This window comes from Protopterus annectens, chromosome 7.part0 (assembly GCF_019279795.1).
Source record: "Protopterus annectens isolate FY-2018-M chromosome 7.part0, PAN1.0, whole genome shotgun sequence".
In the NCBI taxonomy this organism is placed as follows: Eukaryota; Metazoa; Chordata; order Ceratodontiformes; family Protopteridae; genus Protopterus; species Protopterus annectens.
In genome coordinates this window covers 1,328,142,716-1,328,155,576 of record NC_056739.1, presented here as the reverse complement: position 1 = coordinate 1,328,155,576, position 12,861 = coordinate 1,328,142,716, and the positions used below count along the sequence as shown (strand labels likewise).

The 12,861-nt window shown below is 35.0% G+C and overlaps 1 protein-coding gene across 2 annotated transcripts in view; it reads right to left on the bottom strand.

The window, feature by feature from the left end:
• LOC122807037 (cell surface hyaluronidase-like) overlaps positions 1 to 12,861 on the bottom strand; it is a 615,869-nt gene that overhangs the window by 350,720 nt on the left and 252,288 nt on the right. The gene's annotated exons all lie outside the window — the stretch shown is intronic.

Below are 12,861 nucleotides of genomic sequence, written 5' to 3'. Positions count from 1 at the left end.
AAAAATAGCAGGTACAAAACAGAACCACAGATAAGAAGGTAGGATATAGTAGAATTAATTCCAGCTACTACTCTGTAAAAACACCTGGAGAAAGTCAAAAAAACAGTGCCATTAAGTATCTCAAAACATTCTTGAGTCTAAACAAATCCATGTCTCTTAGGTTATGATTGTAGTCAACCTTCTAATACCAGCCAATTTTACAATCCAAGTCAGGGCTGCAAAAGCTGGTCAGTGTATTTCATTAAAGAGAATGATATGCTTACCTCACCTATTTCATTAGAGGAATGGGATAAGTGCATCTCTATCCTTCTATCACAACCCTTAGTCCAATACTGCACATTGCTTAAAAACGCCAACTGGATTTCAGTGACTGAAAGAGCTACCTTTCTCCTAAGCACACTATTTTTCAAGGTATTAAAACAAGGTTACTATCTCTCTCAAAATGAAAATTCCTATTTCAGATGACACACATGAGCTGAGAAGCATGCAGGACAACTTTTTTATCCTTGCTCACCTACAGTTTAAAACCAAACTAGATGAAAGAGATTTTTCCAGATTGGGACCTGCAATCTGGAACCACTTACCTGCAGAATAAAAAAAAAAAAAAAAAAAACTCTAAAGTCCTTAAAAATACCTCCTTTCTGAATTCACCTGCAAATATGTTTTGGGACTATAGTTAATAAGGAAGCTGATTAGGCAGCTAGCCTAGCACTTGCCTATGAACCTAGAGGAAAGGATAACTGAAAAACATAGCAAGTGGCAGCTTCCAAATCATGATCTAGAGATGTTAGAATTATAACTCTACAAGTATCACACAAAGACAAGGAGGACCATTTTTTTGAGTAATTTCATACCTGTATATTAGATAGTAACCCCCAATGTAATCTTACAGTCCTGGCCAGGGCTTGAAACTCCATAAATTCTGCCACTCCATCTAACCTGTTGTCCCTGAAAAAAGTCAATTGTCTGTAGCAGCTAATCACAGAGAGTAGAATACCCATTTCAACAAATGGGTATAGGTAAAGAAGCAGGTCCATACTATGGGAAAAAAAACTATCTTAAACTAAATTTCACAATATAGTACCAGTTGAGTAGAAAAAAACAGTCAGCTTGACAAGAGCATTTAAAATTTATTTAATCAGCAAACACATTTTAGAAACCAATGATAACCATATGATATGTGTGGCATCAGAAAAAATTCAGAGTGCAAAACAAGATAATAACGTGGGCAAATGCTTAACTCAATGTAGCACTGTATAACAACTGCATTATTAAAAGGTGTGACCACAGTGAAATCCAAGAGTAGCTAATAGGTTATGTAAACTTCAGTATGCTAATGTCTAGCTATAATGAGTGGAATGTCAGGTGTGACACATTATTCTGGAAAGCACTGAATAAATGGGTTTATATTATATAATCGAAGACGCGATCCTTTGAATGCATCTTGATCGAACTTGAAAGCACAAAACAGCAAAATAGAGAAACGGCATATAAGCGATTTCTTTCCCTGAGAAAGAAATCATTTGGCCGCCTCCATTACTTTGCCATTTTCATCACTGTAGTGCAATCTTGGAGCTGGTATATTTAAGTAGGGGGGTGTGGGGGGTGAAGCCCCCCACTTTATGTAATGTTTTGAAGTTTTTATTTCACATTGCTCCCTGGGAAAAAAATTGCTGTTCCGAGTGTTTGGGATTGTAAGCTTTTGCTTACATGGGGTCGATAAATCAGCTTTCACTTTTTAAGTGTTCACTGATTTAATATATACCCAAATAAACAATTCATGGAGGCTACAAAGTCATTTCCAGCATCTGTGTTATGTACCAAGCATGATGACAATCATTTACATGTTACATAATATTAGCTTACAGAAATATATCTTCAGACTTGAATATATTTGTCTTGAAGAATTTGTGTATTTGAAAGCACAAGCACATAACTTGCAGTGGAAAAGTACCACAAATACCACCACCAGGAATTCTCATTAATGTCAGGCAGCATACAAAACTGGAAGCTTTTGTTAATCACTATGTATATTTTTGCATGCCATTTGGGAAGAAGTCTAATTATCTTTTTTTTAATTTTTTGACAGAAGAAATATAAAATAACAGCAAGTAGAAATAAGTTCAAAGGTGTTGTGCTGGAAAGAATTTCTCATTTACTCACAATCTGTTCATCACAAGTGCATATGCTCCTATATACACTCTAGACACTTATGTTACTGAGCTATAGAATCAAGACAGACTTTGAACTTGGTACATAATTTGTTAATAAGAGGCGGAATAGCCCATGGTATAAAAATGATCAAAGACAGTGCAGGCCAGTAAAAGAAACAGAATTAACCTTATCAAAATCTGTGGCTATATGAAGAACAAGTGAAATTAGAAGTATACAGATAAAAGGATTAACAGATGAAATGGATGTGTGTAAGATGAAATATTAGTCAACTAATAAGGCAGAGATAAGATCCAAGTTGAGAATGAATGGCAGCATAAGCATGAGGGGAACCAATGTCCTGCTTTTAATAAGTTTTACTTATTTTGAATGTAAACATGAAAATATACTTTTTGCTTGCTTAGTTGTAGTAAAAAGAGCTGATACAGTGGTGTTTGGAAAAGCACAAAAGTGAAAGACCGCGGGCATGAAATGTGAGAATTAGAAAGCAATGTGCTGAATTTAAGTCATGTGCATGTATACAGTGTAATACTTTGCTGAAGGTGCTTTTGAACTGCAGGGGTAATATTCAATGAAAAAAATCTGTCTGCACATAATTAAAATGTTCTGGGCATCAGTGGCCCAACTGTGTCAAAAGTTATTGGAATTTACATATGAAAAAATGTAATAAAAATAATTTTGACAAAAAATAAGAAGTACAAAATCCTGTTGCATTAATTCTTCTAAAACTTTAGATTATTTAGCTTAGGAATGGTAGTGCAAAGCCATAGTGTGAAAGTAAATAATGTGTGTATGGCATCAGTCACATAGTTGTGTAGATGTTTCAGATACGGTACAGAGCCATATCAGTAGTATTCTTCATGAATATGTTAATTTGTTTACAAGCTTGAAATGCATGCAAGGGGAATATTGCATGCAAATAAATCCTAGTACTAGGCCAGTGGTGCACACTCATGCAAATTAATCCTGGTACTGGGCCATGGTGGTACGGCGGTAGCGTTGTTACCTCACAGCAAGAGGTTCTCCCATTCAATTCTCAGTGTGGCTTGGGAGTGCCTTCTGTGTGGAGTCTGCATGTCCTCCCCGCGGTTGGGTAGCGTTCGAAAGACATGCGTGCTTAAATGGGCATGCCTTTGTTGAAGGTTGGGTGTCGAGCCGGTACCTCGACGTTTTGTAAAAATCTACTGACAATCATTAGCGGACCGGAGCTTTGCTGTGGTGACCCCTTCCCGGGAAAAAGTCGAAAAGACAAACAACAACTGGGCCAATGACGCACCCTCAAAAAAAAGTACCACTATCTCTCAGGAGTAGAAATGACCAGAAAGTGAAGTGAATGCAAAGCTTAACTGTCATTATGGGGCAATTATAGCCAAAGGAATGGGGTTAATATAGTAAATGCCATAAAACAATGTATGATTTGCAAGGTCTGAGTAAAATGACTAAATGGCAACATTACACATTGTTTATAGTTGACAGCATGGTCCTAATGGTATCTAATATTATAAAAAAAATGCTGACTTAATTCCTTGTCTTGTAGTCAACATTTAATAACTAAGTACTTTCATTCCTCATTACATGGAACTTTGTCAGAATCAAAAGACACATCACTTCCTGTTCCTTTTATATGCACATACGTACATATATACTAATGTCAATTGTTAAAATCTCATGTAAGTTAAAAAAACAAATCCATAATGTAATAATTAAACAAGAAACTCACTAAATAACTTTAACTTAGAGCTGTTAGAGCAGATAGACTTTGAAATGTTTAGAAATATGTTTTATTTGTGGCATAAAGTATTAGGGTTTGATATATGAATTGTGAGTTATGAATTATTCTATCAAGTCAATGTCAATACATCTGGTATGATATGATTTGATTAGTTCAATATATCTAGTTGACTGCAAGATGCCTCAGTACTGTAGATGATTTAATCTACAGAAGTATAATCTGAATAAGAAATGCAGCCCAGATGAAGAACTACACATAGCGGTATGCTGAACAGAATATATTTACCAAAGATACATAAAGAATTGTTAGAATACTACATAGAGCTATTTGGGTAATCCCATAGTCATCAATGACAAAACAAAGAAAGAAAGAATTCCAGAGATGTAACGTGACTGATTTAGCAATGCTTTTACTGAAAGATGTTATATTACAAAGACTGACCTTAGCAAAATAATCAATAAGAAAAGGAATTATGTCTTATTTTTCTTTTAAGCTAGAAATAAGTTATATCCAAATCTTAATGATCAAAACTAATAAAGTAATACTTCCCAATCGACTGGAAGGCAAACTGCTGAAAAATATGTATGAGCCACATTTGGGTATACTGAAATACAAAGAAAGAGCAAGAAATGTAATGTATTTGTTAGAATAAATAGGGCAGAGTTGCATCATTTGCAATTTGTACCATAACACAATTAAAAGGATGAGATGTTAGCGTACCCAATACTTAAGTCATCACTGGAGCTGATTGGGCACAGATTTGCTACATTTCAACGAAGCCACCTATCTTATATATGTATATTATTACTCAAAGTTTCATGAAATTAAACTGTCAGACACAATACATCCATGTGTGATTAATGTACTGACATCATTATTCTCAAGATAGAGGATATCTCATGTTGTTTTATCTCGCAATGGTTCACAATACTTAAGTCAGAAGACTTGAGCATTAGTGAAAATTCAGAATTATATATCATATAAGAATATTCTACTGTGGGCACGCAGTCCTTTGCCAACCCAACTGTTAATGGAAGTAAGGTAAAAAAAAGACCACCATCGATAAATATATTTAAAAGACACTAAATAAAAATTAAATCAGTGAAACCATTACTTCTTTCTCCTTCCTTCCTTGTTAAGAGACTACACCTTTAGAGGCTGGCAGGAAAAAAACATTTTAACATAAAAGACACATTTTATTACAAAATAAACTAGTGTGTGAAAACTCCACTTAAGGTGTATATGGATTTAAGATAACATCCATTTTAGTTAGTTAACTTTTCCTTATTCAGTTGTTTTAGTTATTTATTTTATATGCATTTTTAACCATAAATATCGATCTGGGGAGTTTCATTTTCAATGGAGTCCAAAGCAAAAATAAAAAAATATAAGAACACAAAAACATATGCAGCAAAAGATATAAATGCACATAAAAAGATACAAAAAACATTTCAAAAATAGTATACAAAATACAGAAGTGCACAAATGTGTATGAAAAGGATTCATAACTGTAAATAAAAGCTAGATTCAATCAACAATTAACTCATGCAAGTCATAGAGATAATGACTATGACATAGGTGATCACTTGCAAATACACTGTTCAAAATTCAGAACTACATACCACCAAAATGTGGACATTTGTACATTTGAGCAGTGGGATCGATAACACATAAATAGATGTCAAATAAGCTGAATATAAAGAACCACTTGCTTGGTTATTGGCTATCATTCTATAAGAAGATGGGGATTGTGCTACTCAGAGACTGAAGGAAAACATATGTGACACAATTACAAATCTAGTTGCTCTGGAAGCAAACAGTTAGTAAATTATTTTCCCATGTCATGAGGTAGTTTGTTCACTATCTGCTATTGCTAACTCAGGATTCTAAATTCTTGTGAGTGTTGCATGAATTGTATCACTGAGGTCTCAAGGTAGGTCTCGCCACTTCATGTCAGATAATGAGGGATATTTGTGTTTGTAAAGAAGCTTGTGTGCTCAAAGTTGAGTTATAGCTAGGTTGTATTTGAATCTGGGCCACTGTAGTCACATAATGAATGATAATGAAGAGTTCTACTGTTGTGACCTGTCACAAACCTTGCAACTCATTTCTAATCCTGTTTCAGTTTTTGTCACAGTGGGGACAAAAGATTTATCATTAAGTGGAGATAATATATTACTAGTGGCAGAAATATGTTCTGGCTATGGCTATTTTAGTTTTATTGGTATGGAATGTATGTACAGTTCATGTATCATGAGAGTCATGTGTGTTATGTGGTCAGATTTTAACTTGCCGATAGTGACTCCAAGGAGTTTTGAAGACTGAACTTCCTCTGTTAGAGTGCAGTCAAGTGCAGTAATGTGAAAATATTTTTGTTACATAGGTCACTTATGAGTGATGATACTGAAATATTGTAAAGGAGAAGAGTATAAGCAGTTTTAGGTGACTAAAGTATCAATTTAGTTTTAGCACTATTGACTTATTGACTGAATTTAACCATGTTTACAATGAGAAGAGTAGAAATATAACTGAAGGATGATTCTAGTAGGCTCCAGAGATTCACCAGAGGCAGAGATGGTTGTATAATTTCTATACCTAATAAGTCTAGCTATACCAGTATGATTAATCATGTCATTATGTAAATGAGAATAATAGTGGAGCAAGCATGGAACCTTAGGGTACACTGATTGTGATAGGGAATAGAGAAGAAATTATTCAACTCCAGCTTACAGCCTGCTTCCTGTTTTTAAATAATGTAGAAAAGGATTTAAGAACGCTGAAGGAGAAGGTAGTGTTTTTAAGGGGTTGTAATAGTTCAGAAAGTTAAATCATACCCAGTGCCTTACAGAAGTCAAGCAGTCATTCCAATTGTTTACTAGAGTGAAGTTTAGCATGGAAATATTCTCTGAAGTCCAGTAGGGCAGTGCATATGCCTAGTTATGGAAGGAAGCTATGTTGCAGGTTTGAGATTAAGTTATTGTTATGTTTTTTAAAGTAGTCTAGTACCTATTTATGCATGTATTTTTCTAAGATTTTTGAGAAAGGCTTCAGCAGTAAAATGCTAAGGGTTTGCTTCCAGCACTGCAGTATTTTGCTTCTTTGATGGACTTATTTATTAGGATTGTGACCAGGTAAATAATGACCAACAATGTAACTTACAGGAATTCATGCGGTATTCTATTTGAGCAGGATAACAGGGCTTGTTTTTTTTTTACTATCTTGAATACTATGCTAATGCATTCTATTTGAATTTTGAAACAAACTTTATAGAATGAGGAAGCTATGTTGTCCAAAGGATGTGATCTATAGTAAATGAATTTTTAAACAGAAGCAAGAAAAAATGTAAACATTTTTATCTACGGTGGCATTGTCAACTTGTGGGTAAGGGCTGGGGTAATATTTTGTGATCTGGGTAGAAAAGTTGTTGAACTGCATTCCAGAATGTTTCAGGATTTTGCATGTATTGTTTTGTGGGTCTAGATAATATGCCTGTTTCACATATAAGTTGGCTTTTTGTTGAGTTCCTTGTTGCTCAAAACGTATCACAATGGAAACAAGTTTTGTTTTATGATATTATACAAAGGCAGTCCCTGCCATATCTATCTATTTATTGATTGACATTTGATTACTGGGAAAGTCCAACTGGGTAGGTACCCATTTTCAGTGGAGGCGCGGAGAGAAAAGCTCCAAAGTATTACAAAAATTTTAAGAATAATTTTGCAATCTTCAAAAATAATGCAAAAAAACAACTACAGTTTAAATAATTATCACAAGTTAAACAAAATATGAAAACATTGGTTAAAAATAGATACAAGCTATATGGCAATGACTTAATATTTAGAGAAATTTTAGCCAGTTTATAGAAAAATTAGCTCTAAGTATAATACAAACAACATTTGCAATATGAAGTAAGAGAAAAGCATGCTTATGGTATATTTAGAAAGAAAGCCAGGGAGAGAAATTGATAGAATTAAAGAAGTGAATGAAGAAGGGAGAGTAAGGAGAAGTAAGGTATAAATAGGTTCTTGTTCACATTCAGAGATATAGTTTAACCTGGTGTTGAGTGAGAACAGAGCCAACTTTTGGCTATGAAGTTTTTCAGAAATGTTTTAAAGGATGGGAGGGACGGTATCGACCTAATGGATACTGGTTAGGAATTTCAGGCCTTAGGAACTTGGTATGAGTACAGACAATGCCCAGCAGATTTGATAGGTTTGTGGACAGACAGGAATTTCTGACCATTTGATCATAATGACCAACTGGGAACATAGCTGTGTAAAATTTTATTTAGTGCTGGACAAGCAGATTGACCCTAGATAATTTTATAGATGGTAAGAAGCTGTGTATATGTTAGTTGATAGGGTAGTTCTGACCAATTTAGGCTTTTTAGTGCTATACAGTGGTGGGTTCTGAAAGGGGTATTTGCTGCAGATTTAACAACTTTGCTCAAGTTGTGACTTTTGTGATGCCTGGAGGTTAGTAAGGATGGGAGTGCCATAAAGAAGTGTGGGGAGGAGATAAGTAGTGGTAAGTGCAGTTTTAGTTGTATTACTGAGAAAATTTAGAGCTCAGTAAAGCATCCCTAGTTTTTGATGAAGTTTTCTTATGCAATTTTGTATATGCAGGTCAAATTTAAAATTACCGCCCACTATCATCTCTAACAATTTGCTATGAGAAGTGATTTCAGTGGTTCTATCATCAAGAGGGAATATTTTAAATTTTGTTTTTTCATGAGAGATGGATTTGGGAGAAAAAAAAGAGGTTGTTTAGTTTTTTTTTTTTTTTGTTTGTTTTTTAGAGTTGAGCATGAAATATGCATTACAGAACCATGTTTCCATGGCTCTTAAAGCTTACAATAACCAACAATGTACCTCAGCTGATGGCAACCCAGGAACCAAATCTCTGAGTTGAGAACTTAACAACACTTCTTGATTTTTCTGTAAATTTTAATTATAGTTAAAGTGCTTTTGTCTTCAGAAAGAGATTTCATCAGAACTAGCCAATCTAGAAACCACCAATTTAAATACAAAAATTGACTATGATTGGTGGTTAAAAAAGTCAATCATTTCCTAAAGACTTCATTAAATCTAATGAATTCAATATATACTTGCATTTTAATGTCTGTTATGAAAATAAAACATAAAAGCTTGCTGAATAATTCTTTGCAGGTGTGCTATTTTGGCAGATGTACAAACGAGTGTGAGTCATCTGCGTACTATATTAAGGAGGCCTGTTGTATGGATCTGTGGAGGGTGTTGGTGAGAATCTTAAAGAGCAGGGGACCAATAATAGTGCCTTTTGATATGCCAGTGGTAACGGGGAGGTATGGAGAAAGGGTGGAGTGCCACTTTACTGACTGAAGCCTATTGAATAGTTAGCTTTTGAACAATAGGAGGATGGACTGAGAGAGACCTAATGAGAACATTTGAAGTAGAGGTTTGCTGTGACAAACTGTGTTGAAGGCTTTAGACAAGTCTAGAAATAAGGAGGAGACTAGTGTGGTGTTATCTCTAGCTTTATTGACAGTATCTATATATGTTAGAAGTACAACATTAGTACTATGAGAAGGACAGAAGCCACGTTGTGTGGTAGAGAGGAGTTTTTCCTGCAGAAACTACTTTAGCAATTGTTGAATTTGAATATATTTTTCAAGTATTTTGGAGAGGGGGAATAAGATTAATATAGGTCTAAAGTTAGTAATGTTGAATTTCCTCCTTTGTTTAGAAGGATAATATGTGAATTGTTTCTAGAGGGGGGAGCTTGAGATTCCTGGATTGACCTATTCATAAAGATTAAGAGAGGATAGGCAATGCTATCGGCTGCTATTTTAAGGTACTTGCTTGGAAGGGCATCGGGTGAACTAGAGCATGGTTTGATTTTCTTTAACAGCAGTTTTATATATGACGTGGGCACAGGTTTAAAAGTGAAAGTGGATGTGGTGGTACGTGGCTAGAGATGTCATACTATCTATGAAATATGAGTTGAACTGTATTAAAGTTTCAAGTGGCAAATTATTGGGAGAGGAGTTAGGGTTAAATCTTTGGCTGGGATGCAAGATTTTTTAATGACAGTCCAGAATTATTTAGGGTTGTGTTTACTGTTATTCTGAAAGTTATTATAGTTTAGTTTTTGGTATTCATGTATTTGCTTTTTTGCAAAGCATTCTGAAGCTTTCAAGATATTGTGGTATTTTATATTTTTGCCATTCTTTCCATGCTTTTTCTCTCTATCCTGGATTAGCATTCTACTATTTTTGGATAGCCAAATTGCATTATTTGTTTTAGTTTCTTCCTTCTAGGAGGTGCAAGGCTATTTAGTATATTCAGAAAAGTTGTACTGAATTCATTTACAGCATCATCTAAGGGGAGGGTTTTTGGGGTATTCCAATTAATAGATAGGGTAATAATGAATATTTCTGGGTTAAACTTGGAAAAGTTGTGTGCTGTTTTATAAACATGCTGTTTAAGTAGATGTGTGAGATGTCTGGTTGTATAGATTTGAAGATGATCACTGAAAGAGTCTGACATTGTATCTATGGTGTTGCATTTGCTGAGGTCTGATACTAGGATCCAATCTATTAGGGAATTTGATGTCTTGCTATAATGTGTGGGGCTATTAATTAGTTGTGTGAAACCACATAAGTTCATGCTAGATATAAGGTAGTTAGAGTTTATGTCCAACCAACTGACATTCACAACACCTTATAGTATTTTTACTTGCGGAATTGTCATAGGTATCCAGTGTAGGTTAACTTTCAGTATAGCTGTATTGTTACCAGGAGGGATGTAAAGGATGATAAGACATATATTTTTTTATAACTGTTTATATTCAAGAAAGTAACAAGAAGCTCTGTGAATGCAATGTAGGCATTGGTTTGTTGTAAGGAGAATGTGATCGTTTCCCGTTACTCTGTCCAGACTTTTGGAGAATATCCATATTTGTTTTGGTCAAATTTTTGGTTTGATTTTTATCACATCTGTGGCTTTCTGGTAAATCATTGAGGACTGAAGTCACTAAATAATGACAGACATTTAAGTTTCAGACTTCATGCCCTTCAGCAAATGCATGCTAATGTAAAACTTACTGCTCTAGCAACTACTGAAGTTTATAAGAGCAATATTTATAATCTGTTCTTCTTTTCAGGCCTTTGTCCCCTACATTATTTTTAGATTTTTTGAGATCTCTAGGATTTGAGAAGTATGGTCCCTAACTTTAATTATTTTTTATGTTATGAATGACCGAAGGCAGGGTGCAAGTATGCAAATGTTTCCTACATAGAATGTACATTTTTTTCACAGTGTTTAGTAGAGCTCAGTGAAGTAGGATGTCATTTCCTCTAAAATAAGGGTAAGTACTGGACTGGTTAAGGGCTGAGGTAACTCATTCATTTATGTTAGAAGAATAGAATAGAATAGAATAGAATAGAATAGAATAGAATAATCTGTGTATCTTGTGCATATTGGCTGGATTTCAAATGATTTATATAGGTAGGTGCTCACTTATGACAGCTAAAAGAACGCTAATTACTGAAATATTTCAAGGACAGGAAATAGAATTCACTGATGGATGCTTTCTTTACAAGATTGTTTTGTGTGTATAAGTAGCAAGAAAGATAGTTTAATAGAGGCAGCATTACAGAGCTTGTAGGCAACATTGAAATCACCCAACATTTTTTCCAGAGCTGATCTATGAATTTACCCATTGGTAAACCTCTTCAGCAAATGTTTCATCTTTGCCAGATAATATACACATATAGACATTGGTGAATTGCTTAGCATTGTTAACTTTGATATTTAAAACCAAATGTAGTTGAAATAATCATCATTGCTCCACCATTAAGAAAGACAAAATTCTAAAGTAATGCTGCATGGAGCTACATATAGGTTCATAGGTGTGTACTTGGTTAATGGTCATGGAGCTTTTACAAGCCTAGCCCATAAGATTACCCTGGCATCATGCCACCCGACCTTAGTTCCCAGTGCCTCTGTTGAGTAGAGCCACTGGAGTGATCCCCAGGGTGAATTTTCTATTTCCCATTCACTCATCAAGATTTCTCTTGAAGATGGCCAGTGAGGCACTCCGCTTGACATGTATGGGAAGTCTATTCCATAGCATGGACAGTCTCTGGGTTATGAACCTGTCCCTCCAGCTTGTTTTGTTGATTTTGGTAATGAGGTTGAGGTCTCTGGAGCATGTAGTGCGGAAGGATTGGGATTTCTTTAGATGTGGCATTTTAAACAGAGTTGGGTCAGACATGGCTTTGTAAGTCAAGCAGAGATCACGTCTAACTAGGCGATATGAGACAGAGAATAGATGGAGTTTTTTTGAGTCTGTCCACATAGGACAAGTGTTTAAGGCCTAGGATCATCTTTGTGAGGTACTTTTGCAGCCTCTCCAGTTGTTGCAGGTGTTTAGTTTGGTACATGCAAAATGGGGCATTGTACTCAATGATTGGCCTAATAAGGGAAGAGTAGAGAGAGACAATGACCTCTTTCTTCCTGGATGCAAAACCCTTAGTAATGAGATATGCCACATAGAAGGACTTTCTGACCACAGTGGCAATGTGGTGGTCAAAAGAGAGGTTGCTGTCAACCGGTGTTCCCAGATCTCTTATGTCTCCTGTGTTCAGTGGACTACCATTGATGTGGTAATTCATGGGAATGTTTTTTTTTCCAAATATAAGAATAAACAGTCTTCCAAAACCCCTTAAATATAAAACTGTACACTTGTATAATAAAAATAATTTATTTAAGTAAAGATCAAGCGCTTTTATCCCTCAAACAGATGATTTCATCAAAATCTACCCCAAACCATGAGCTCACTTATTTTATAGGGTAAACAAAGTGTCAAACCAATTAAAAATGAACCAATCACTGGTGATAAAGTACATTCAATTGATAAAATACAAAAAAAACAGGCAACAAAAAGATCACTTCTAACCACAGAAACATCTGATT